The sequence below is a fragment of the Mustela putorius genome, unplaced genomic scaffold, assembly GCF_011764305.1.
Source record: "Mustela putorius furo isolate JIRA1106 unplaced genomic scaffold, ASM1176430v1.1 tig00000407_pilon_pilon_pilon, whole genome shotgun sequence".
Classification (NCBI taxonomy): Eukaryota; Metazoa; Chordata; class Mammalia; order Carnivora; family Mustelidae; genus Mustela; species Mustela putorius.
The window spans coordinates 1,854,206-1,878,050 of record NW_025421373.1 but is presented as its reverse complement, the minus strand read 5'-3'; the positions used below and the strand labels follow the sequence as shown (position 1 = coordinate 1,878,050).

The window sequence follows — 23,845 nt, the reverse complement described above, 5'->3', positions numbered from 1 at the left end:
TTTTTTTCAGGTTTAGTAAGATGTAGTGTAAATTTAAGGTGTGCAATGCATTGATTTGATGTGTTTATATATTATGAACTGCTTTTTAAAAACTGGTTTTGGAACACTTCAGGATTTTAAAAATTTAGGCAGTGTTATACGCACAGAACATGCATAATTCAGTGAAAGTAACACAGCTGAGCCATGAGATTTTTCCTTTTTTGGCTTAAAAGTAAAATTTTTAGTGGGAAATGATCACATGAATATACGAAATATTGGAGTTAAAAACTGCCAAATAAGGACTATAAACTATATCACCATTAACAGACAAGCTATTCTGAAAATTGAGCAATATCTGAAAAATCAAATTGCAACTAGGTTAAGGTTAGCTTGATACAGGAGTACTACATATTCCTAATTATTCAATATATAAGAATTTGTGAATTCCTAAATAAATAATCCTTAAATAATTTATTTTTTTAAGATTTTTATTTATTTGAGAGAGAGAGAGAGAAATCACAAGCAGGGAGAAGGGCAGAGGGAGAGGGAAAAGCAGATTGCCTGTCCAGCAGGGAGCCCAAAGCGGGGCTCTACCCCAGAACCCTAGGATCATGACCTGAGCTGAAATCAAGAGTCGGATACAACTAAATGAGCTACCCAAGAGCCCTGAAACTTTCCAAACTCTTAAATTATTTTATTTTCTTTGCAGCCATGTAGTTTAAGAAATTTTAAAATGTGATGTTGAATTTAAGTATCTTGAATTACAACTGATAACTGACTTCCTAACTGTCATGTAAGGTAAGTCAGTTCTACATCACTAATACACGGTAGCACTACTGGTAAATTCCACATGGTCACATATCATGGGTTAAGAAACTGATTTAGTTAGGAAAAGAGAAAATCACAGAGCCAGTTCAAAAAGTAAAAGACACAGATTCCCAACTTTCCCACTGTCTGCATAAAGATGAGCTAGGTTTGAGGTACTTTGTTATACAGTAAGCATATACACATGATTTAGTAAATGAATTGCCTTCCATATTGTTACAACTGCATATTCTACTATTAAAAGTATAAAAGGGACTTTATCCATCAAAGGTTCTACTAGATGACCTGGTACCAGCTTCTTCCAGATTCAAGTACCAGCAATTCACAAGAGTTGTGTGGCATCAGCAGTTGCCCACATCTTGGAAGTCTTGGGGACCACTGGATATTTTTTTTTATATTTTATTTATTTATTTGACAGAGAGAGATCACAGGTAGGTAGAGAGGCTGGTAGAGAGAGAGAGAGGGAAGCAGGCTCCCCGCAGAGCAGAGAGCCTGATGCGGGACTCAATCCCAGGACCCTGAGATCACGACCTGAGCCGAAGGCAGCAGCTTAACCCATTGAGCCACCCAGGCGCCCTGGGACCACTGGATATTATAGTCATCCTACCAGAATGTGGAAGCCACAGGACACAGGGGAAACAGAGGTCATATGCATGCTCTCTGTCTGTAAGAAGTGAAAGGCAAGTTCCCTTCAACTAATAGTGTCCAGACAACTCAGATCAAGCACACAGAGCTACTCTGGGATAACCTGCTTTCTGAAATCAAGTAACATCACTGTTAATGTGACACATCTAAGATACAACGTTCTGTTATGAAAGCACTCCGATTACTAGTATGTGTAACATACCACCCCAAAATAAGCATTATAAATTTACATTTGATTATTCTTATGAACTCTATGGCCACGGATTTAGACAGAGTAATGTGTTTCTATACTATGACCTTGGCACTAGAATCATCTAGAATTGCCTTTAATCGGATGTATGAAATTGTATATGTGCTATAATCTGCACCCCAAGTAAGCTGTCAACCCTAATAAGCACACCTAGCTATTCCACATGCACTTTATACACAGGATAGTTTGTTTTCTCACACAACTGTGTCTAGCTTCAAAGAATAAGCATCCTAAGAAAAAAAGGTGAAAACTTCATGACATTTGTATAATATAGCCTCAGAATTCAAAGACATCACTTTTGCCATATTCCTTTGATCAAAACAGATCCACTGGGCTCAAGGGAGGGTGAAATCAAGGTGATTCTCATGACAGAGAGTGTGGAAGTTCTAGAAGAGCTAAAAGGATTTGGGGATATTGTTTTAGCATCTTTGGGAAATATAATATGCCACAGAGAGTTAGAAGCCTTTACATCATACAATTATGTTCAAATTATTATAAAGACTTTTCAATTTACCATTTCCCACCTTTAATCAAGTTTATCTTTTGTTGTTGTTGTTTTTGCCTGGAAAGCAATATTGTTACAAAGGTTATAGAAACTTAAAAGAGACCATTGTAGGAAAGCAATGAAGTACTAAGCAAAGTATATTCGTATTGATCACTAACCAACAAACACTGAAACAAACTTAGAGCAGATTTTAACCCCAATTTAAGATTTTAACCCCAGTTTAACTTCCCTTCCTAATTTTTTTTGTTTCTTTTTATCAAAGCAAAAATATATATACATATTCATTCATCAGCCTTGGACTTTGGGGTTGTTTTTGGACCTCTAGAAAAACTAATGAGAAACTATAAGGAACAGATATTTTGTCATCTGGGTTTTCTGTTGTGTTTGTTTTTTTTCTCAGCACTTAATCTTTAGTTTTAGGTTTTGAAGGAAACAAAGCCATAAGAATCTTTCTTATGGGAGTTAATTATGTAAGATTTGTTCTACTTAGTAAGAAGGTAGCAAATAAATATGTGTCTGATGAATTGTATTCTCTAAATTTCCTTTCATATTGCTTGACTCAAATCAACTGGGAATTAGACAAACAATGATTGATCCTGTTTGTCCAGATCATAGAATTTAGTACATGAAGGTAGAGAAGCATAAGAAAGTCTAATAATATTTAAACATAATATGTAAACATTACTGAATATTATTTAATTTATTAACAGATCACTTTACATGACAGTTACACTGTAGAGGTTTGGTGTAGCATTCTAAATATTGTTGTTTAAACTTTTAATCAAAATAAATTGTCAGAGTTAAGTTGTTTGAGTCAACAATGTAATTCCACTTGACAGATCCCTGGTATTTAAAATTGAAAAGAACTGAGGACTGAATAGCAAATGATCAAGTGCATCAAAACAGGAGTAGCAAAAAATGAAGATTTTAAAAGGTACTCTTTTTACTTCTAAATAATCTGTATAGTTTATCCTCCAGTTCTTTAAATTTCCTTTAACATAAATAACTATGTAACCTCTGTAACCCATATATATTTTAAGACCTAAACCCGTGCCAGTGGATGCAACCTGACCTCCTGGTTTTAACTTCCAGTAGCTATGCCAGTCCACTTTCAGCTGGTATGCATCCATTTTTGTGTAACTGTAGGTTAATTAAGATTGACTTATGACTCTATTACTCTAAATAGATTTTTTTAAATTTTATTTATTTATTTTACAGAGAGAGAGAGAGATTACAAATAGGCAGAAAGGCAGGCAGGGAGAGGGGGAAGCAGGCTCCCTGCGAGCAGAGCGCCAGATGCAATGTGGGCCTTGATCTCAGGACTCTGAGATCATGGACTGAGCCAAAGGCAGAGGTTTAACCCACTGAGCCAAACAGGCATCCCCTCTAAACAAATATTTTGAGATCACTGTATCTCACTATGGATTATGACAGAGAAATATTTTATTCATAAACTATGCTGTATTTTGATCCCATTCAGTCCACTACTAATTTTGGTTTGAATCAGAATATATTTTGAGCACCCTGATAATACATATTATTCCCTCTGAAAAAGCTCTTCCATTTAGTTAAAAAAAAAAAAATTCTCTCACATTTTTGATTCTCACAACATCCTTCTAGGAATAGGTAATTCCTATAAGGGCTTTGGGAAATTAGGCATTCCTATATGCCAAGATCTGACTATTGTTCATCAAAATTAAAAGAAATATACAAAACTAAATAGGAAGAAATGAAATATCGGATAGATTTTATAATGTTGCCTAAATTTACCAAAAAATAATAATTGTTTTCTGTAAACTTGTATTTGTAATATATCAAAGATAAAGCCAAAGTATCTGATTACAAAATTTAAATCATCAGGAAAAAAATGTAGTTTAAACTAACAAGACATTATTACAGCCTTCTGAAGCTATTCTATTAAAAGCAAGATTCCAGAAGGTGTCTGACATCTTCACACCCCCCAAAGGACTTAGCTATATAACCCATTGCTGAAACAAATGAATACCCCTACCTAAGGGTCAACATTTTTCAGAAATGTGAATTTAAGTGTCCTCATTCACATTCATAGTTACTTATGGTGACATGGAAAAACACACATGACAATGGCAGCTCTGATCCTTAAATCATTCCCACAAAGCATTGATTTCTTCTTGTTTCTAAATCAAACCTACTGTATCATATTCCTAGTCCATTAATATACTGACATTGTTCAGATTAATGACATATCTCATCCGAATTGCTATAAACTACATCCACTTACCTCTTATTTCCCTTTCATTTCTAATGGCACCATGTTGTTTACATTTTACCTTATCTAATTCCCTTTTGCTGATTTCTCAGGATCCCATCTTCCCCAACATCAACCAATTCTGTTGCCTCCAGTGATCATTTCTAAGGACTTAATGATTGTATTGAATTATTTCACCTCTCAGAAACATTTAATGGGCTTTTTACATTATATTAAAGAAAAAATCCTACTCTCCTCACCAACTCTAGTGCAAAATAGAGTCGCATGTAAAAGATGCAGCCTTTGTATGTTCTATTTCTCCATAATCCCTCCAGCCAAGTCTGCTTCTCAAGAACCTACTCACACTTTCGTTAATGAGTGAACACTAAACAAAGGGATTCCTACAGGGCTAGTGTTTTCTCTACCAGTGATTAGTAATTTAGTCACAGGCAATTCAAGTCTGTCTCATGAATATTCAACCTCAGAAGCCATATAGAAACCTCAAGTAAATGAAAACCACTTTTTCATTTTTTGTGTAGGGAAACACTGGACCATTAAACTATATTTACTGAGTAGCCAATGTGTACCAAACACCATTTTATTTTTTTTTTTTTTTTTTTTTTTTAAAGATTTTATTTATTTATTTGACAGAGAGAAATCACAAGTAGATGGAGAGGCAGGCAGAGAGAGAGAGAGAGGGAAGCAGGCTCTCTGCTGAGTAGAGAGCCCGATGCGGGACTCGATCCCAGGACTCTGAGATCATGACCTGAGCTGAAGGCAGCGGCTTAACCCACTGAGCCACCCAGGCGCCCCCCAAACACCATTTTAAATGGTATTAATACAGTAGTACCCTCAAAACAGTCTCTCCGTTTTTAATCTTGTGCCAATACCCAATCCTCAGACAGAAGAATGTAGTAACCATTAAGAGAGAAGGAAGAGTGATAGTGTTACTAATCAGGTGAAAAATTGTAGCTGATTCTTTTGTTTCTGGTTGCTTTCCAGTTTTATGATCCAATCTGTCATTAAGTCTGGCTTTCGCTGTTTCCTTAATTTTTTTGGTGAAATTCCAGAATTCCATTTCACAGATGAGCCTATTGTCCACTTACCCAAATAGGGTAAAATGTGCCCAGTCTCTCTTACTGTTGCTATATACCAGTATACAGCCAGTGATGGGATATAGTTGAACAGCTTTTTGGCTTTGGGGCATCTGAATATCCACTCTATTATGAATATGTTATTTTGTAGCCAAATCTGATTTATGTCTCACAATGTGATACCTAACCAGCCAGCCTCATGTTATAAACTCCAAAGCTTAAGAGCTATATTTTCCTCTTTAAAATATTGTTTTTTTGGCAACCTGCCTCCTCTTTTCAGGTGCAAACATTTAATGTAACTAATTAGCCATGAGAGAATACTAGAGAGTTAGAGCAATGAAAGATAGAGACATTTAGGATGGAGAGGGGGAACACAGAGATACTGGACTTTATGAAATTAAATAGATCTTCATTAAAGTGAGGAAAACTTAGTCACCAGAGATTATCAGCCTAATAAAGATGTTACTTTACTCAATTTTTAAAAAAATTTGTTTTCTTATAACCAAGTGGCCCCTGACTATAATATTATTCAATATTATCAGATTAGTTAGTATGCTCTCCATAAAATAATTTAAGAACACCATACTTACTTATTTCCCCGACAGTGTATCCCACAGAGACCCTCACTTACAATTGTCCTTTTTCAATAACATGAATCCCACCTATGCCAAAATTAGCTCATCTTTCTAGTCATTGATTTCACCTAGAATATGTATTTTGTCTGGTTCTTGACTAGGACTTTAATGGACTAACTTATACTCTTCCTTCTTGTAAACTATGGGTTTTATATTCTCTGGCTGACCATTTTTGACTATACACTTCTTCCCAGTTTGCATTCATAAATTTTTCTTAATGTCTCTCTTTTGTACAGCAATAGCACCCTTTCCATACTGATACCAGAACAGTGATAAAACGTTGTATACCTTCTTTATCTTTTTTGCCTATTTATGTCACTAAATAGAGATGATATGAAAAATTAATTATACTAATTCTTACATTATCTGTATCAAGCACCTTTGGCAGTTAGGCATTTGGTACTTAGTTGTTGAATGACAGAACATATTGTCTCAATCACGTTGGTCTAGACAAGTCACTGCAACCTTTTATCCCTAAATTCTCTATCTCCACCTTTGGATTAACACTGCCTTGAATGTGAATTTCATCACAGCAACTAACTGTAGGGCTTTAAGCAAGGCTTTTACACCAATGAATCCTAGTTTCATCATCTATAAAAGTAGACAGCCAGTTTTGATTCTTTCATATTTGAGGTAATCAAGCCACCAAAAATGAATGGGAGTAGAGTAAAGGAACAATAAATATAAAGCAAATAATGTAAAGCTGTAAAGGAACTGAAATGTACCCTAACTCCTAAGCTATGTGAAGTCTTCCCTTTATAAGGTTTATAGTTATAATGCAGTGATGTAGAGGATAAAGGATAATGATGGATGGAAAGAGATAAGACAAAGGACTATAGAACAGTATCATCCTTACTTTTTTCCCCATCACTATTCCACACTATCCTTATTACTGTCTCCCCTCAATCCTCTTATTCTTTATTGTAGTCTTCATTTTGCTAATTCCCTCTAAGTGTGACTAGTACAAGGTCTTTGTATAAATGGTGTTCTTTTCATTTTCCTTTGTTGTACTTGCACATTCAACTTCTCAATTTCTTTCACCTTTCTCTTGTACTTTCTTCCTATTTTACGTGTTACTGGGAATCAACTCAAGAGCGTTAGAAAGGATAGTAATTTAAAGGAAAGGGTGCCTCGGTGGCTCAGTTGGTTAAGCAACAGCCTTCAGCTCAGGTCATGATCCTGGAATACGGGGATCAAGTCCGGCATTGGGCTCCAGCTCTGTGGGGAGTCTTCTTCTCCCTCTGACCTTCTCCCTTCTCATGCTCTTGCTCTCTCTTCTCTCAAATAAATAAAATCTTTAAAATAAAAAAGGAAAGATTATTATGGTGAAACCATCTATTTGTATACTGCAATTCCTCAAATAATTTTCTTGTGTCCCTATGTATTTGCAATATCAAGTACTGCATTTAATCAGAATGGAATGAGTTATAATTTATTAACCTTATTTATACTAGATGTATTTCAAAATGAAATCTATAAGAATATTTAACATCTTATGGTAGTATAAAACAACAAAAGTTGTTACAGCATTTTTTTTATTTCCAAGAGTGAGAAGACCAACAGTCCACAACGAAATAGTTTTGTTTATTGCTTATTTGCTATTAAAAAGTAAACATCATTTTACATGATCATTTAACATATAAAAGAACATTTAACTTTATATTAACTTTATAATCAGGAAAACACAAATTAAAACTCACAATGGGAGTCTGCAGTACTGATCCTGCATGAAAATATGCCAGCAATAAACATATGATAGCTAAGCTTTCGTTTAGAGTCCATACTGTTTTCTAGTTCTTCACCTCCAAAGGAGCCATACCATTAACTGGTACTTCTATGAGGCCTCCAGATTACCCTCATGTTCATATTTATACTTTTCACTATTAATTAATTTTAGATGATTATGTCATACTGCCCTCCCTAGCTTGTAAAATCTTCAGGTATTTAGTAGAAGTTAGCTTGTTTCCTTATATTAAACAAATATTGGTTGAATGACTACTTTATCCATCTATTTTAGTTAGCATGATTAAAATTTCCAGTTAATTATTCCTCTTTCCTCCTGTTTATGACATCCCCAACCTACCAGACATTATTTAATTTTCTCCAAGGTTATATAAATAAACCTGTAATAAACCCTTTGGATTCCACTTATCACTCCTCCACTAACATGTACTGTAGCTAAGCGACAGGGGGAGATAGTTCCATGAAGAAGATACAAATGTACTATCATTCTCACCTTACAGCTTTTCCCTTCTTTCGCATTATCATTTTGTTTAATCTTCACAGAAATGAAGATTTATTGCTAACTGCAGTCTGCAAAAGCAAAAACAAAACAAAACAAAACAAAAAACCTGACTTTGTTGAAGTACCTACTTCAAAACATACACTTCCTTTTAAGGCATTCCTTTATTCCTATAGTACATGTGAATCTACCTAATATATTAATTCATGTATTCCTTTAAATATTGTGATCACTTATTTAGTTAAATCTTCTTGTCAAGATAATAAGCATGAATAATGGCTTCTCTGTTTCCTTTTAAATGATAACTATTTTTGGTAATCTTTGTCAACACGAAAAGTATAACTAGTTAAAGTCTTATTCAAGTAATTAGGAGACATCACTTCAGAAGTAATTAAAAGAAAACTCATACTAATTCTGAAACCAAACTACTGAAATCTGTAACCTAATAACAGTGTCTACTTTTTAGGTAGATAAAGTACTAATTATTTAGAGCTTTAACAATACTAGTCATGTCAAATTCCTCAATGATTACAGAATCTTATAAATAACAAGTTAGTGGGCGCCTGGGTGGCTCAGTGGGTTAAAGCCTCTGCCTTGGGCTAAGGTTATGATCCCAGGGTCCTGAGATTGAGTCCCGCATTGGGCTCTCTGCTTAGCAGGGAGCCTGCTTTCTCCTGTCTCTCTGCCTGCCTCTCTGCCTACTTGTGATCTCTGTCAAATAAATAGATAAATAAAATATTTAAAAAAATAACAAATCAGTAAAATCCTTTAACTTTAGTACGACTATGTGCTCTAAACAAATATACTAAGAGTCAAACTGGAGTCTAGAAACCAATGAGTTAGTGTAATGCCAAATATACATAAAGATATGTTCTGTAAATCTTTCATGAGAGATGATTCATTACTTTGAAGATGTCGATCAGTCAGATGTTACACTGAGTTATTTCCTCTAGTTTCTCTCACTTACCCTCACTTGCCAGTATATGTGAGAAATAAGTTTTCTGTACTGATACTCTTCTATAATGTTCATCTTTTACTCTTGTACCTGGGCTTTGAACAAGCATGCATCTATTTTTGCAAGGAAATAATGGCATAATTAATCTTTAAATAGTAATATTCTCTGAATAATTATTCAGTAAATAATCATCTAGCATTATTCACAACTGTATATAGTAGCAAGAGAAACAGTTACACTTTGAAATCTTGTCTGAGGCACATCAACACATTAAAAGTGAATTATTTTCAACACATTAAAAGTGAATTATTTGATGTGTTAAGTCTGTATTTGTTTATAATTTCAATCTTTATTTCATTGTATTAAGGATATTTACTATGTTCATTAACATCCCTGCCTAGGTTTTTTTTTCTTTTTTTCTATTTTTGTTAAAAATACCATTTCTCAATGGTATTTGATAGGGATAGCACTGAATCTATAGATAATTTTCTGGTAGTATGGACATTTTAACAATATTAAGCCCTCCAATATACGAACATGGATATCCTCCTATTTATTTGTGTCCTCTTCAATTTCTTCCACCAAAATTTTGTAGTTTTCAGTGTACAAGACTTTCAGTTCCTTGGCTAAGTTTATTCCTAAGTATTTTAATTTTTTGGATGCTCCTATGAATGTGATTATTTTCTTAATGATTTTTAGGTTAGTTTATAGTGTATGGAAATGCAACTTATCTATGTATTTTGATTTTTGCATCGTACAACTTTGCTGAATTTATTAGTTCAAACTATTTTTATGGAATCCTTAAGGTCTTCTACATGTAATATCATGTTACATGTAAATTACATGTTACAAACATGTAATTTTACTTCTCCCTTCCTAATATGGATGCCTTTTATTTCTTTTTCTTATCTAGATGCTCTGGCCAAGACTTCCAGGACTACATTGAATAGAAGTGGCGACAGTGGGCATCCTTGCCTTGTTCTTGATCTTAGAGAACAAATTTTTAGTTTTTCAGCAACTGAGTATGACATCAGATGTGGGCTTTTCATTTATGGTGTGTTGATACTTTTTCTCAAAAAAGGTGCTAAATTTTCTCAAATGCTTTTTCTGCATCTTTTGATGACTGTGTGACTTTTATCCTACATTCTATTAATGTGGTATACTGCATTATTTGATTTCCCTATGTTGAAACATCCTTGTATCCTAGGGATACATCCCACTTTGTCATGATGTACGATGATTCTTTAATGTGCTGGTGAATTTGACCTGCTAATTTAGAACCACAAAAGATACCAAAAGTCAAAGCAATCTTGAGAAAACAGAAGCAAAGCTAGAGGCAACACATTCCGTGCTTTCAAAATATATTGCAAAGCTCCAATAATTAAAACACTATGGCACTGGAAAAAAACAGACATAAAAACCAAAGGGACAGAAGAGAATACAGAAATGAACTCATGAATAGGTGGCTTACTAATTGTTGACAAGAGTATCAAGAATACATCAATGGGGAAAAGGAGTGTCTTCTACAATGGTGCTGGGAAAACTGCATACCCACATGCAAAAGAATGTAACTGGCTGCTTAACTCTCACCATACACAAAAATCAACTGAAAGTGGATTAAAGATTTAAGTTAAGACCTGAAACTATAAAATTCCTGGAAGAAAACAAAGGGGGAAACTTCATGACATGGGTCCTGGCAATGATCTCTTGGATACAACATCAAAAGCACAACACCAAGAGCAAAAATAGACAACTAAAAGTACATCAAACTGAAGACTTTCAGCACAGTATAAGAAACAATTAAGAGTTTAAAAAAAAAAGAAACCTACAAAATGGTAAAAAATATTTGCAAACTATTATCTGACTAGAGATTAATCTCCAAAATATATAAATAGCTTCTATAACTTAGTATCATAAAAAACAAATATCCCTATTTTTAAAATGTCCTAAGGACATGAAGAGACATTTTTACCAAAGAATACATATAAATGACCACAGAGTGTAAAATATACTAAATGTGACTAGTTATCAGGGAAATGCAAATCAAAACAATGAAATACCACTTCCGACCTGTTAAAAAAGCAAGAGAAGGAAAGAAGGAAAGCAAGCAAGCAAGCAAGCAAGCATTGGTGAGGATGTGAAGAAAATGGAACATTTTTACATTTGGTGGGATTGAAAAATGGTACAGCTACTGTGAAACTTAGTATGGAGATTCCTCAAAAATTAAAACTAGAACTATCATATTACCTAGCAACCCCACTGCAATAAAAAGAATTGCAATCAGAATCTCTAAGAGTTATCTGCACTCCCACATCACAGCAGTATGAGTCAAAGTAGCCAAAATACTGAAATATCAGACATTCATAAGCAGATGAGTGGATAAAGTAAATGTGGTACGTACATACCATGGAATATGACTCAAACTTTAAAAAGAAGGAAATCCTGCCATATGTAATAACATGAATGAATCTGGAGGATATTATGACAAGTGAAATAAGCCAGTCACAGGACCAATGCTGAAGAACTGTTCTTATATAAGTGATCTAAAATATTTGAAGTCACAAAAACAGAGAGTAACAGTTTGTGGCGGATGGGGGGAGGAGGAAATGGGCAGTTACTCTTCAATGGGTATCTAGATACAGTTACAAAAGATGAGTAAGTTCTAGGTATCTGCTGTGCAACACTATGTCTATAGTTAACAATACTGTATTGTGCACTTGTGTACTTAAAAATTTGTCAAGAGAATATATCTCATGTGGTTTTCTCCTCCTAATAATCCTAAAAGTCATCGATGCCTAGCCCAGAACAAAAATAGAATGCTATCCATTAAAATGTCTGAATGAATATGGCTTTAGCCCAAAGTTAGTGGTCTCTGGTACCACCAAAGACCATAAACACACATCCTAAATTTCACATTTGCTCAAATATAAATTGCACTGAAATATGAGTTAATCAATTAAGGTGTGTTTCAGAAAGGAGCAACAGCGTGGCCAATCCTGAGGTAGCTGAAGTTGAAGAATAAAAATTGAACTGTGAACCAAGGGCACCTCCTTCCTAGAAATAGCTGAAGCTAACTCTGAAGGACTGTTCCATGTTCTCACTCACACTTTTATACTTGAGGCTGTTGATCCAACTTATCTCCAGTAATCTTACCCATGTGATGGTTGTAGTTTTCTAGAAAACTATGCTTGTATAATTCACCCTCATGTATTTTTTATCACATAAAAGTCATTTTTTCAAAAATATATACTGAATTCAGTATGCTGAACTGCATATTGATCATATGAGCAGAGATCTCTGTCATAATGGAATGTGTTCAGAAACTTTAAATTCTTTCTTTTTAACAAGTCCCCATTGAAAGAGCATGCACCTGGGACTGTGGAAACATGTTTAAGCCATGGCTTTGCTACTTGTCTTTCACTAAATTCACTGAACAACGTACCCTTCTGAGACTTGGGATTTTATCTCCAAAGTAGAGAAAAGTAGGAATATATTTTGGAGGTACTGGGAGGACTAGAAGTACTGCATATGAAATATCATGATAGAATTTTTGATGTTATAAATGATTACAAAAATTAATAATCAAGGGTGAATGCATAGAGGTGCCTTGAAGATTGAACCCTTATAAAGAAAAACTGTTTGGCTTGTAGTAAGAAACTTTATCTTGGGGCACCTGGGTGTCTGGGTTGGTTAAGCACTGCTTCAGCTCAGGTCATGATCCTGGAGTCCCGGGATCAAGTCCCATATCTGGCGCCCTGCTCAGTGGGGAGTCTGCTTCTCCCTCTGTCCTGCCCCCTCTCATGCTCTTTCTCTCTCTCTCAAATAAATAAAATCTTTAAAAAAAGAAAAAAGAAAAGAAAAAGAAAAAACTCTATCTTAATAGCTGTAGGAATATCCATGCCTGATAATTTTACCTATGTTAATCATACTATCTTATGAGCAGCTATTTGGAATAAAACCAGGAAAAAGAGTAAATCACCAAATACAGCTCATCTCTTCACAGGATGTACCCCTCACGAGAATCTGTGTTTATTCACTATCCAGTGCCATCATGGAGCTTGTTTTTTATGCGGTGTTCAGAACTTATCGTTGCTATTTGCAAGGTCTATCTGATAAGACCTTACTCAGCCTTCACTGGGGGTAGAAGTTCTACCAATCTCTTCTTAAAACACAAACGTGATCATTCTTAAAAGATACATCATTCTCAGAATAAAGCTCAAATTATTAGATTTGCCTGATTCTTAATAATTCTAAGACAACAGAGGTTTCTGCTTTTCCCCCTGAATTTCTAAACATGATTCATTTATGCTGACCTTCCTTCGTCTTTTAAACTTTTGTCTCTCTAAGGCTTTCATTTATGTAGCTCTAGTTACAAGAATGCCTTCTCCTTTCTTCACCTAACTGCTTTGCTGAAATGTGTTTTCCTCAGAAAAGTCAACATTATTCTCCCACTCAAAATTAGGATCCATTCAAAATTTCCTCACAGCACTTTGCAATTTTTCCTCAGTCTTGTATGGTTACTTAGGTAATCCCTTATATTTACAAGTTCAGGTATCTCAGGTTAATCATTGCAAAGAATGGACTTATATGCAGTTGTTCTCACATAGTGAAAGCATAATAAATATTTGTAAAACCAATGAATGAATGATTGAATCTTAAATGAGACTGTAAGGGCCTATTTAGCCAGAGCGACTCCATCTTGGTTAAAAGTCATTTTGTTGTTTGCACAGTAAAACTTAAGCTGACCCAGTCCCCCAGAGGAACTTATTTGGAAGCAAGTCTGGGAAACCAGTAAAATATGGTCAGCCAGTTCCTAATAACAGAGCCCAGAATACAAGGCCTGGTCGGCCAGTTCCTGATAACAGCCCAGAATACAAAGATGAGTCAGGCCAGGTGAAGACTTCCAATCAGTAAAAAGCACACATACTGTCTCCCTAACCACCAAAGAATGTAAACCCCGCTTTTTGGGGACCAAACTTGAGCGCCGATTCTGACCAGAGTGACAGACTAATTCAAACAGCTACTATAGGGTAAATTGTAAATTGTAATTCAATAGGCCACAATTCATGTGGTCTAACATGACTATGCAATGTTACAATCTCATTGGCTACATATGTGTGGCCAGGCTTTTGCTCTATAAAAGTTAGTCTGTGAGGCCGGGAGGGGGTCGCTCTCTTCGGAGGCAGCCCTGGCCAGTCAGTCCAACTTCTAATGCTTGGCAGAGAATAGAGCTTTGCATAACTTCCACCTAGTCTCAGTCTCATTCCCCTGGCCAATCAGCCTAACTTCTAATACTTGTCATCAAATAAAGCTTTAAATATCCTTCACCTTGTCTCAGTCTCATTCCTTTGATAACGGACCTAACAGAGACCACATGATTTTACCTCACAAGCTTGTTTCCTTGATCATTAGGTACGGTTTGGTTTTCCACTTTCAACATTAACACACTTCAAGAACTTTGGATAAAGTGACTTAACAAGGCTATCCTTCTGGCTATCTTTCCCCTGAAAGTGATTAAAAAAAATAAGGGTTTGGGTTTATTCTATATTCTAACATTTTCACATTCTACTTGTGTGGAAACTTAGGATAAAATTAAATAATTAATATTAATGTAATTTAAATAAAATAAGGTTGGTTTAATTACCTTTATCAGTAAATTTGGGGGAATAAGATGGCTTTTATTTCAGTATCACATTTTTTTAAAAAGTTACCAATTTTCAAGTATGCTACAGGAAATTAATTTTAAATTCATTAACTCCACTTCAGACTTAGAAGATTTATTAAAAATAAATGAAAATATAGTAAGTAAATAATATATTACCTTGTTATAAACTTGTGAAACAGTGATAGAATTTTGTTTTCAGAGTAATTTGTTTATTCATTGGTATTTATATGTATTTCCTACAAAGTAGCATAGATAGATCTTAGCAACAGCTTCTCTGTGTATCCACATACAGTATATATAAAATATATAATCTGAATTCTCCATACCATTCTTTGATAAAGCCATTCTCCTAGACCTGTCCGTTATAGGAATTGGGAGTACTGTGTAACAGTACCCTGATCCCAGAGTACCCTGTGCTTCAATCTCTCATTAAAATTCTCCATTTCATTCTATTAAGTTCCTGTTCTGTCTCCTTTCCTCACAGAGTGAACTCTACTTGAGGATAAGAAAGGACCTTTATTTCACTTATGTTAAAATCTAATACTTTCTTGGTTTTATAGGGAAAATGATATAAGAGGATGAGAGTAATAAAAAGGTTTACAAGAGTTAGAATACCCTCCAGACATCTAGGAAACCATGAGACTGGAGGCTCATGTGGGTAAGAAAAAAACACAAAACTCCGAGAGCAATTTGGCAGGCAACCAGGGAAACAATAAAGCAAATTATAGTTCTTTAATGATGTGAGATGATATGAAATCTAACAATGGATGGGCTCTGGTGCAACACTTCACTCTGCTTATGGATTTTCCTTATGATACTGTGAGGAAGTACACACCAATCTGCTGTGGAAGTAGGTGATCACTACAAATAATAAAAGACAAATTTGTGTTTTAAGCCAGATGATATCCATGATTATGACAGAAATTATCTAGAAGACATGGAAGTCAGAAGAACAAGTTTCCTTACTTGTTTCCAAATGGAACACTTTGGAGGAGAAAGTCTAAGATAAATGTAAAGGCAGAAATTAAGGGCTGCTAGAGGGGAATTTGGGCAAGATGACGATGACTGCAGACACAAGCATTTTTTTTTTTTCCAAACTGGATTTTTACATAACAAAAAGAGCAAAACTCAAAACTCCTGCACAACATTTACAACATAACTAAGTGAAAAATTATTCCAACACCCCCAAAATATGAGCAGATGTTGATAAATTGTCAACACATACAAGCTGCACATAGTATCAACATCTGTGGACTAAAGAAGAAAACATACAGACAGAAACTGTTGCACTTGAGAAATGGAAAATACTAGTATAGCCAAGAGATACTCACTAAAAATCAGGTGAAAACGAGGGGGTTTTACATTCCCCACTGCCAGGTGAATGCAAGAGGACCACATAAGAATGGAGGGAGCTAGAGACATGTCGGGCCTCAGCACTCTTAAAACCAACCCACTAGGCTCCTTTCTATAAAGAAGGGAAGAGGAGATCCAAATCAAAACGGGGTTAAGTAACAGCTCCAGAAAAAGCTGAGGACCAAAGCAAAAATATTTTTGAAAACTACACAAAATATAAGGGGGGAAAGTCTGTGACATCAGAAAAATATCCTGAACCTTGCTCCATTCTAAAAGTTGGAAAACCGGGGCACCTGGGTGGCTCAGTGGGTTAAGCTGCTGCCTTCGGCTCAGGTCAGGATCTCAGGGCCCTGGGATCGAGTCCCGCATCGGGCTCCCTGCTCAGCAGGGAACCTGCTTCCCTCTCTCTCTCTCTGCCTGCCTCTCTGTCTACTGTGATCTCTGTCAAATAAATAAATAAAATCTTAAAAAAATAAAATAAAAATAAAAAAAAAATTGGAAAACCTAATTTGAAAGAGAAATGAGGAACATAACAGTATCAATGGAAAATCTTAAAGTACTAGCAGAGACAGAGTAAAAAATTACTTCCTTACAAATAATAAAAGTATGCCAGAAAGATGGTCACACAAAAAAGATTTAAAAGATCAACATATTTTCTCAAAGTGAATTAAAACAAGAAAACAGCAAAAGCATTAAAGTACAACATGAATCAGAATTAGATAAACTAAGAATTAGATGACGAGAAGTAGGTACTAAAGAAAATTATTTTAAAAATTAAGATGAACTAAAAGTAACACAAGAGCAAATAAGCCTAGCAAATAAGAGAAATAAGATTAGGGGAAAAGAGGAAAATAAAAAAATTAAAAACAAATTAAGAAGCTCCCAGCAAGTAGATAACACTGGCTGGATATTCCCTCCTACCTGAAACAAATAACAGAAGCAGAAGAAATATATACAAAGCTATGTTTTTCAAAACACTGGAAAACAGAAAGGGACATTCCCAAGAGATGAGAAACGCATGAGATAAGCCCTACAAATGGGCCAACAGCAGACTCCCACAGCTGAAGAGATGAAATTAAGAACGGCACTGTGCCGCACAGATTGCTATAACTTACTCATCTTGTATTGCATTCCCCCCTCCCTCCGTTCCCCAACAACCACCGTTACGTTACCTGCCTCTTTAAGTTTGACTATTTGATATACCTCACGTAAGAATGACAGGTGTGTACATATATCCATCTCCTCAAAACATATATACTATATATATGTGTAATTTTCTGTATATTAATAATATCTCAATAAAGCCAGAACAAAGGAAAACTTTGCCAATTTATCGAATAAAAAGAGAGTGAGAGCATCTTGGAACACCAAGGAGGCTGGTCTCACAAAAAGAAATAAAGGTGCACAAAGAGAACCCTTAAAGATGTGTGGTGGGTGTGCAGCAGAGTTCTGATCAGCGCATTTGGAAATGACCTACGGCTGGGTAAATCACTACCTGAAAGGATTGGAATCATACAGGAGAACTGGAATGGGGCTCAGGACAGTACCTCTTCCCCCAACCCTTACCAGCAAACCTCAAAATTCATATGACCCTGAGTATTCATAGTGGTCTTGCCCCAGTATTGAGGAATAGCTTGACTCAATGCTTAACCTTACATCCCATCTCACATACCCAAAATATGTATGTAACTAATGACAGAGTTTCAAAATAAACCAAACAGAGAAGAAAAAATTGGGCAAACTTAGACAAAAAAAAAAAAAAATCAACAATCCTACTTGGGGTTTCAACATCCTTCCCATTAGATATTGCATTAAATCAGCAAGGTCAGAGTACACCTGAACAGCACCACCAAGCAAAATGACCTAACAGGAATTTGTAGAACACTCCGTGACAGAATGCATATTCTTTCAAAGGGCTCACTAGATATTAACCAAGACTAACCATGTTCTGAGCAACAAAGCATGTCTCAATGAGTTTAACATTTCATGTAATATAAGATATGATGCTTGAGACTTATGGAATTAACTTAAAAATCAGTAACATAAACATATCTCAAATGCCCTAACATGTGGATACTAAATATACACTTTTAACCAACCAATGGGTGAAAAATCAATCAAGAGAGAAGGATGTTTTTTGAAATTAATTAAAATAAAAGCACAACCTACCAAAATTTGTGGGATGCCATCACAACACCACATGGGGTATCTTATTGCACTAAATACTTATATTCAACATAGTCCTTAAATCATTCTCAGGAAATCAGTAAAGAAATAGAAGATTTAAACAAATCTATCAGCCAAGTTAATCTAAGAGACATTTGTAAATACACCACCCCAGAGAAGTACAGAAATACACTCTTTCAAATGCACATGGAACATTTTACCAAGACAGGCCATACTGTGACCCATAAAATAGATCCAGATAAATTTAAAATAATTTAAAGCAGATAAACTATGTTTTCTGATCCCAATGGAATGTTATTAAGAACCAGTAACATGTGTTAGGAATGCAAACTGGGGCAACCACTATGGAAAATAGTATGGAAATTCCTCAAAAAGTTAGAAACAGCACTACCTGTGATCTAGGAATCACACTACTGGCATTTACCCAAAAAATAGAAAGACATTAATTCAAAGGGATACATAAAGCCTTATATTTATAACAGAATTATTTATAATAGCCAAATTATGGAAGCAGTCCAAGTGTCCATCAATAAATGAGAAAAGAAGATGTGATACAAACACACACACAGACACACAAACACACACACAATAAAATATAACTCAGCCATAAAAAAGAATGAAATCTTGCCACTTACAATGAAATGGAAGAGCTAGAAAGTATAATACTGACCAAAAAAGTCAGAGAAAGACAAATACCATAGGATTTCACTCATATGTGGAATTTAAGAAACAAAACAAGCAAGGCGGGGGGGGGGGGCGCGGAGAGAGAGACAAACCAAGAAACAGACTCTTAACTATAAAAAAACTGATGGTTTCCAGAGGGAGGTGTGTGGGAGATGATGGAAATAGGGGATGGGGATTAAAGAGTACACTTACCATGATGGGGAAAAAAAAATGATAAAATTTTTAAACATCTATGATGACTTTCCCATATGTTTTGGTTAGCCATTTTCCCAAGCACTAATAACAATTTCATGGTCACTTTACTTGCAACAGCACATAACTGGAAATATCCCAAATGTTCATCCACAGACCAATGAATAAAACTGCGGTATATAGTGGAAAACTGCTCAATATTACAAATGAATGAAATATGTGCATGGAAATATGGGAGAATGTCAAAATAATTATGCTGAGTTAAGGAGGCCAAACAGAAAGAGGATGTCCTCTATAACTTCACTGATACAAAATTACAGGAAATACAAAACTACTGCCTAATGATAGAAAACAGAGTTAGCTAGGGAAGGAGCAGAGGTAAAAGAAAGGGAGTCCAAAGGGGTTTGAGAAAACTTAGGCAAACTAATGAATATTTTTATTTTTCTGATTTCAGTAATGGTGTTACATATGTCACAGGTGTTGCATATGTTACATATGTCAAAACATTTCATCACAATTTTTGAAGAAATACTATGTTACATCCTTGAATAAGACACATTTTCATATGAGGGATGAAGGTAATGACATATTTAACCACAAAGTCCTTTTAGATATAAAATACCAAAACTCATTTTCAAAAAAAAATCTATCAAGAGTTAGCAAAACACAAACTCACTGTAAAACAGTGAAACAAACAACACCAAGTGAAACAAAATCTCTAAATTTTAAAAGGTACATAGTGTGCATTGTCCTTTAAAAGCAGAAAAGCCCACATTAAAATGGAATATCTTGGGATGTGTGGGTGGCTCTGTTAATTAAACATCATCTCCAGCTCCTGGGATCCAGCCCCGGAGCTGGACTCCCTGCTCAGTGGGAAGTCTGCTTCTCCCTCTCTCTCTGCCCCTCTCCCAACACCCACCTGGTCATGATCGTGCAAGCTGTCTCTCAAATAAATAAACAAATAAATCTTTAAAAAAATAAAATAAAAATAAAATGGAGTAACTTTCAAGTTCAGAGAAAAATCAGTTTTTGTTCTATAAAGAATTACATATTATATAGTTCAGAAGGCCAGTGCGTTAATCCAAAATATTCACTAAAACATTGAAAATTTATCTAATTAAAGCATTATGTGTGATCAAAATGATCTTACAGTAGATTGTGCTTTATTTTATCTTAGTTGCAAGTGCTTAAGGAAATTTAATTGTGGGAACTGGTACATGAAAGCATTACAGAAAATCAGGAAAGTTGGAAGGTGTTAAGAGGATAATGCTACAGATTTAGTTGTTACCTAATTTCACTTGAAATATATGCCTTTCTATTTCCTTGATAAATGCATACTGAGTTAAAGACATCTGTGCTTCATAAAATTAAAGCATTCTAATACTGACCTTATCTTTTTATTTCAGGATTAATAAAGCAGCATAGTAACTGACATATATTCTACCTGATACTCAAGTAAAAGCAAATGTCTGCAAATACCTAAATATACATATGATAATCAAATTGGATATTAGTAACCAGAAATTGCTTGGTCCTGAACATTACATTATTTTTAGAGGAAAGAAAGGCATTTTCAGGTGTAGCCCCAAAAGCAAATCAGTGGAGTTTCGGACACATCTGCCAAGTGGTCAGAAGAGAGGTATGCAAAGATGAATCACCAGAACTCATTTACTTTATATTTGGTTTTTAAAAATGAGATTTTGAAATGATTTTAAAATGACAGGCAACAGGACAAGCTGAAAAACAAAGTGTTAGAATTATGGCAAAATGTAATAGAACATTATGAATGAAGAGCCTTGTTCACATTTAAGACTGTGCCAAAAAATACTCTCTTAAATTCCAAAACTATTAACATCCCAAGTAAGTGAAAGTTTACATTCTCTATTTAGTTTAACAGACTCTGAACAAATTATTGAGAATAGCACTCTCTTTATAAATGCTCATGTAACTATAAAGGATATTTGGTAAAAAGTTTCAAACTCAGTGAAGCCATATCCCCAGGCACCTTCCGAAACCACCTAGTTAGGAGTCCAAGAAATCGTTTTGCTTTGGGAAAATAAAAACAAAGACAAATTCCAATTTTTATTCAGGATAATCCTAGTGACAATTTGCTCATTTCTATTCCAAAGATTCCTTGGGATTAAACAAGTTGGTCATCCTAGTTACATATGTATTCAAATACTCTTTTAAATGTTATTTTAGAAAGTGAATTTACAGACAGAAAACACCCCAGTAAATTAAAGGAAATAAAACCAATATTTTAAAATACCTGAAGCCATTTGGTTTGGTTTTGTTTTACTCTTTGTTTCTCCTTTATTATTTCAGAGTGTACTTTCAATCTATTGTGAATACAGCATTTTAGCAGCATAGTGATTTTATGTTCTATCAAGGAATGATTACTTTTCAAACAAAAGAAAAAGAAATTACCTTACTGGAGTTTTATCCCTACAACTACCTACACCCTAAGTCATATTTAACTTACTCTGTCTTGCCTCTGGATGAATAGAGCAGGTCATACTTTAGAGAAAGGAGGGATGTTGGGTTAAACAGATGGCTTTGTGTCATCCTGATTCATGAGGAACCATGGCAACAGCAAAGAGGGGGAGTTGCTTAGCAACTGAAAACAATAATCAAGAGATTTCCAAACTGTATGGAGGCAAAAGAGTGCTTTGGAAGAACTTCTGTACTTGGCATAAGTGTACACCAAAATTCATTTATGAAACATGCTGAGTATATAATCATAAATCTGGAAAGCATAATGCTTTATAAGAGGAAAAAAATGTCAAATAAGTGGCTGATTAGACATTTTCTCTAAAACATATTTCTATATTAATAGCATTTATGATTAAATATAGCAAAACTACTAAAAATCACAAGAGCTTTATCTTGAGATGTAGTAAGAAAATTTAGATTACAGAATCTATTATTCTCAAATAACACGATACAACCTGAGATATTAGGTAGGATCAGACATTGATCAGGTTGAGCTGTCCTGTAGTGCCGAATCCGCAAATACGTGTGATGTGGTCACCCACAACATTTCAGGGTTTTGTGTCCCAAGTTAGAATAGACACTGTAGTTACAAACTGTCAATGTTTTTGTTAACTAAAAATATATTTTCACCGTGAATTTGTCTGTCTTAGTATTTCTCCCTGTAGTACATCTTAGAATTAATATTTAAAAAGTGGCTCGGGGGGGTGCCTGGGTGGCTCAGGGGTTAAAGCCTCTGCCTTCGGCTCAGGTCATCGCCGCAGGGTCCTGGGATCGAGCCCCGCATCGGGCTCTCTGCTCAGCGGGGAGCCTGCTTCCTCCTCTCTCTCTCTCTGCCTAACTCTCTGCCTGCTTGTGATCTCTCTCTCTCTCTCTGTCAAATAAATAAAAATCTTAAAAAAAAAAGAAAAGAAAAGAAAAAGTGGCTCAGGCTATATATATATATATATATATATATATATATATTTTTTTTTTTTTTTCCTGGAGTTGTGAAAACACACCCAAACTGGGTCTCCGAGATAAATATGTAACTATACTGTTGTTGTTGTGTTTTATGTGTTCCTGGTATTTAAATATAAATTTTAGTGAAAAAGCCATGTCAGGTTTGACACAGAATGTGTATGTGTATATACGTAAATAAGTTCATTATTTGAAATATGTTTTTTCAAGTGTCTATCAATGTATTAGCATTTGCTTGGTAAGCATTATTACACCATCTTCGTATCTTGAAATTTTCTCAGCGACTCACAGGCGCGCACAACGCCCAACGCTCCGCTGAACACGGGCCTAAGTAGCAAACTTACACGGAAAACGCCGCTTTCTCCTCCACTACCAAGCTCCCCGCTTCCCGGCTGGGGCCACCAGAGGGGCGGCTGTCCTTACACCAAGCAATTCTGGAACACCAGCTGGGTGTCCTACAACAATTTCAGTCCACTCCGTTTCAACACTTGCCTCTTCTCCCCGGGAAATCGTTTCAAGACCCCATTTAAGATGAGGAGATGAAGAAAAGTGAACCAGCAGGGACTTCCGTTCAAAACTCACCTCTGTGCAGCCTGGGGCCACCGATTAAATCTCTCTGCTCCTCGGTTTCTCCATTTTAAGACGGGCCTAAGACTACGTACTACCGCTAAATTAACCCGACGCGACCGTCGGACTGAGGGGACTCGAACACCTCAGCGGCTGACTCACGCGCGCCGAACCTAAGCCTCAAACGCCTCGGAGTTCCGAAACCGGAACCTGAGGGCGACCAATCACAAACCAGTATCCAGGCTTCAAGGAGCTACAGCCAATCAACGATGTCCTCGCTTCGCCCGAGCCTGTTCTCTGGAAAGGTCTTTCCCCCGCGCCTGCGGGTGGCTGAGGTCTAGCCCCGTAAGGTTTGACGGGGTAGGCGGTTCAAGATGCATGAATGGGCCG

The 23,845-nt window shown here is 35.6% G+C and overlaps 1 long non-coding RNA gene across 1 annotated transcript in view; it reads right to left on the bottom strand.

Annotated features, from left to right (window-relative positions):
* LOC101676629 overlaps positions 1-23,599 on the bottom strand; it is a 238,821-nt gene extending 215,222 nt beyond the window's left edge. The window contains exon 1 of the long non-coding RNA XR_198399.2: positions 23,471-23,599. This is a non-coding gene — a long non-coding RNA (uncharacterized LOC101676629). The remainder of the gene's footprint in view (positions 1-23,470) is intronic.
* Between the last annotated feature and the right edge of the window lie 246 nt (positions 23,600-23,845).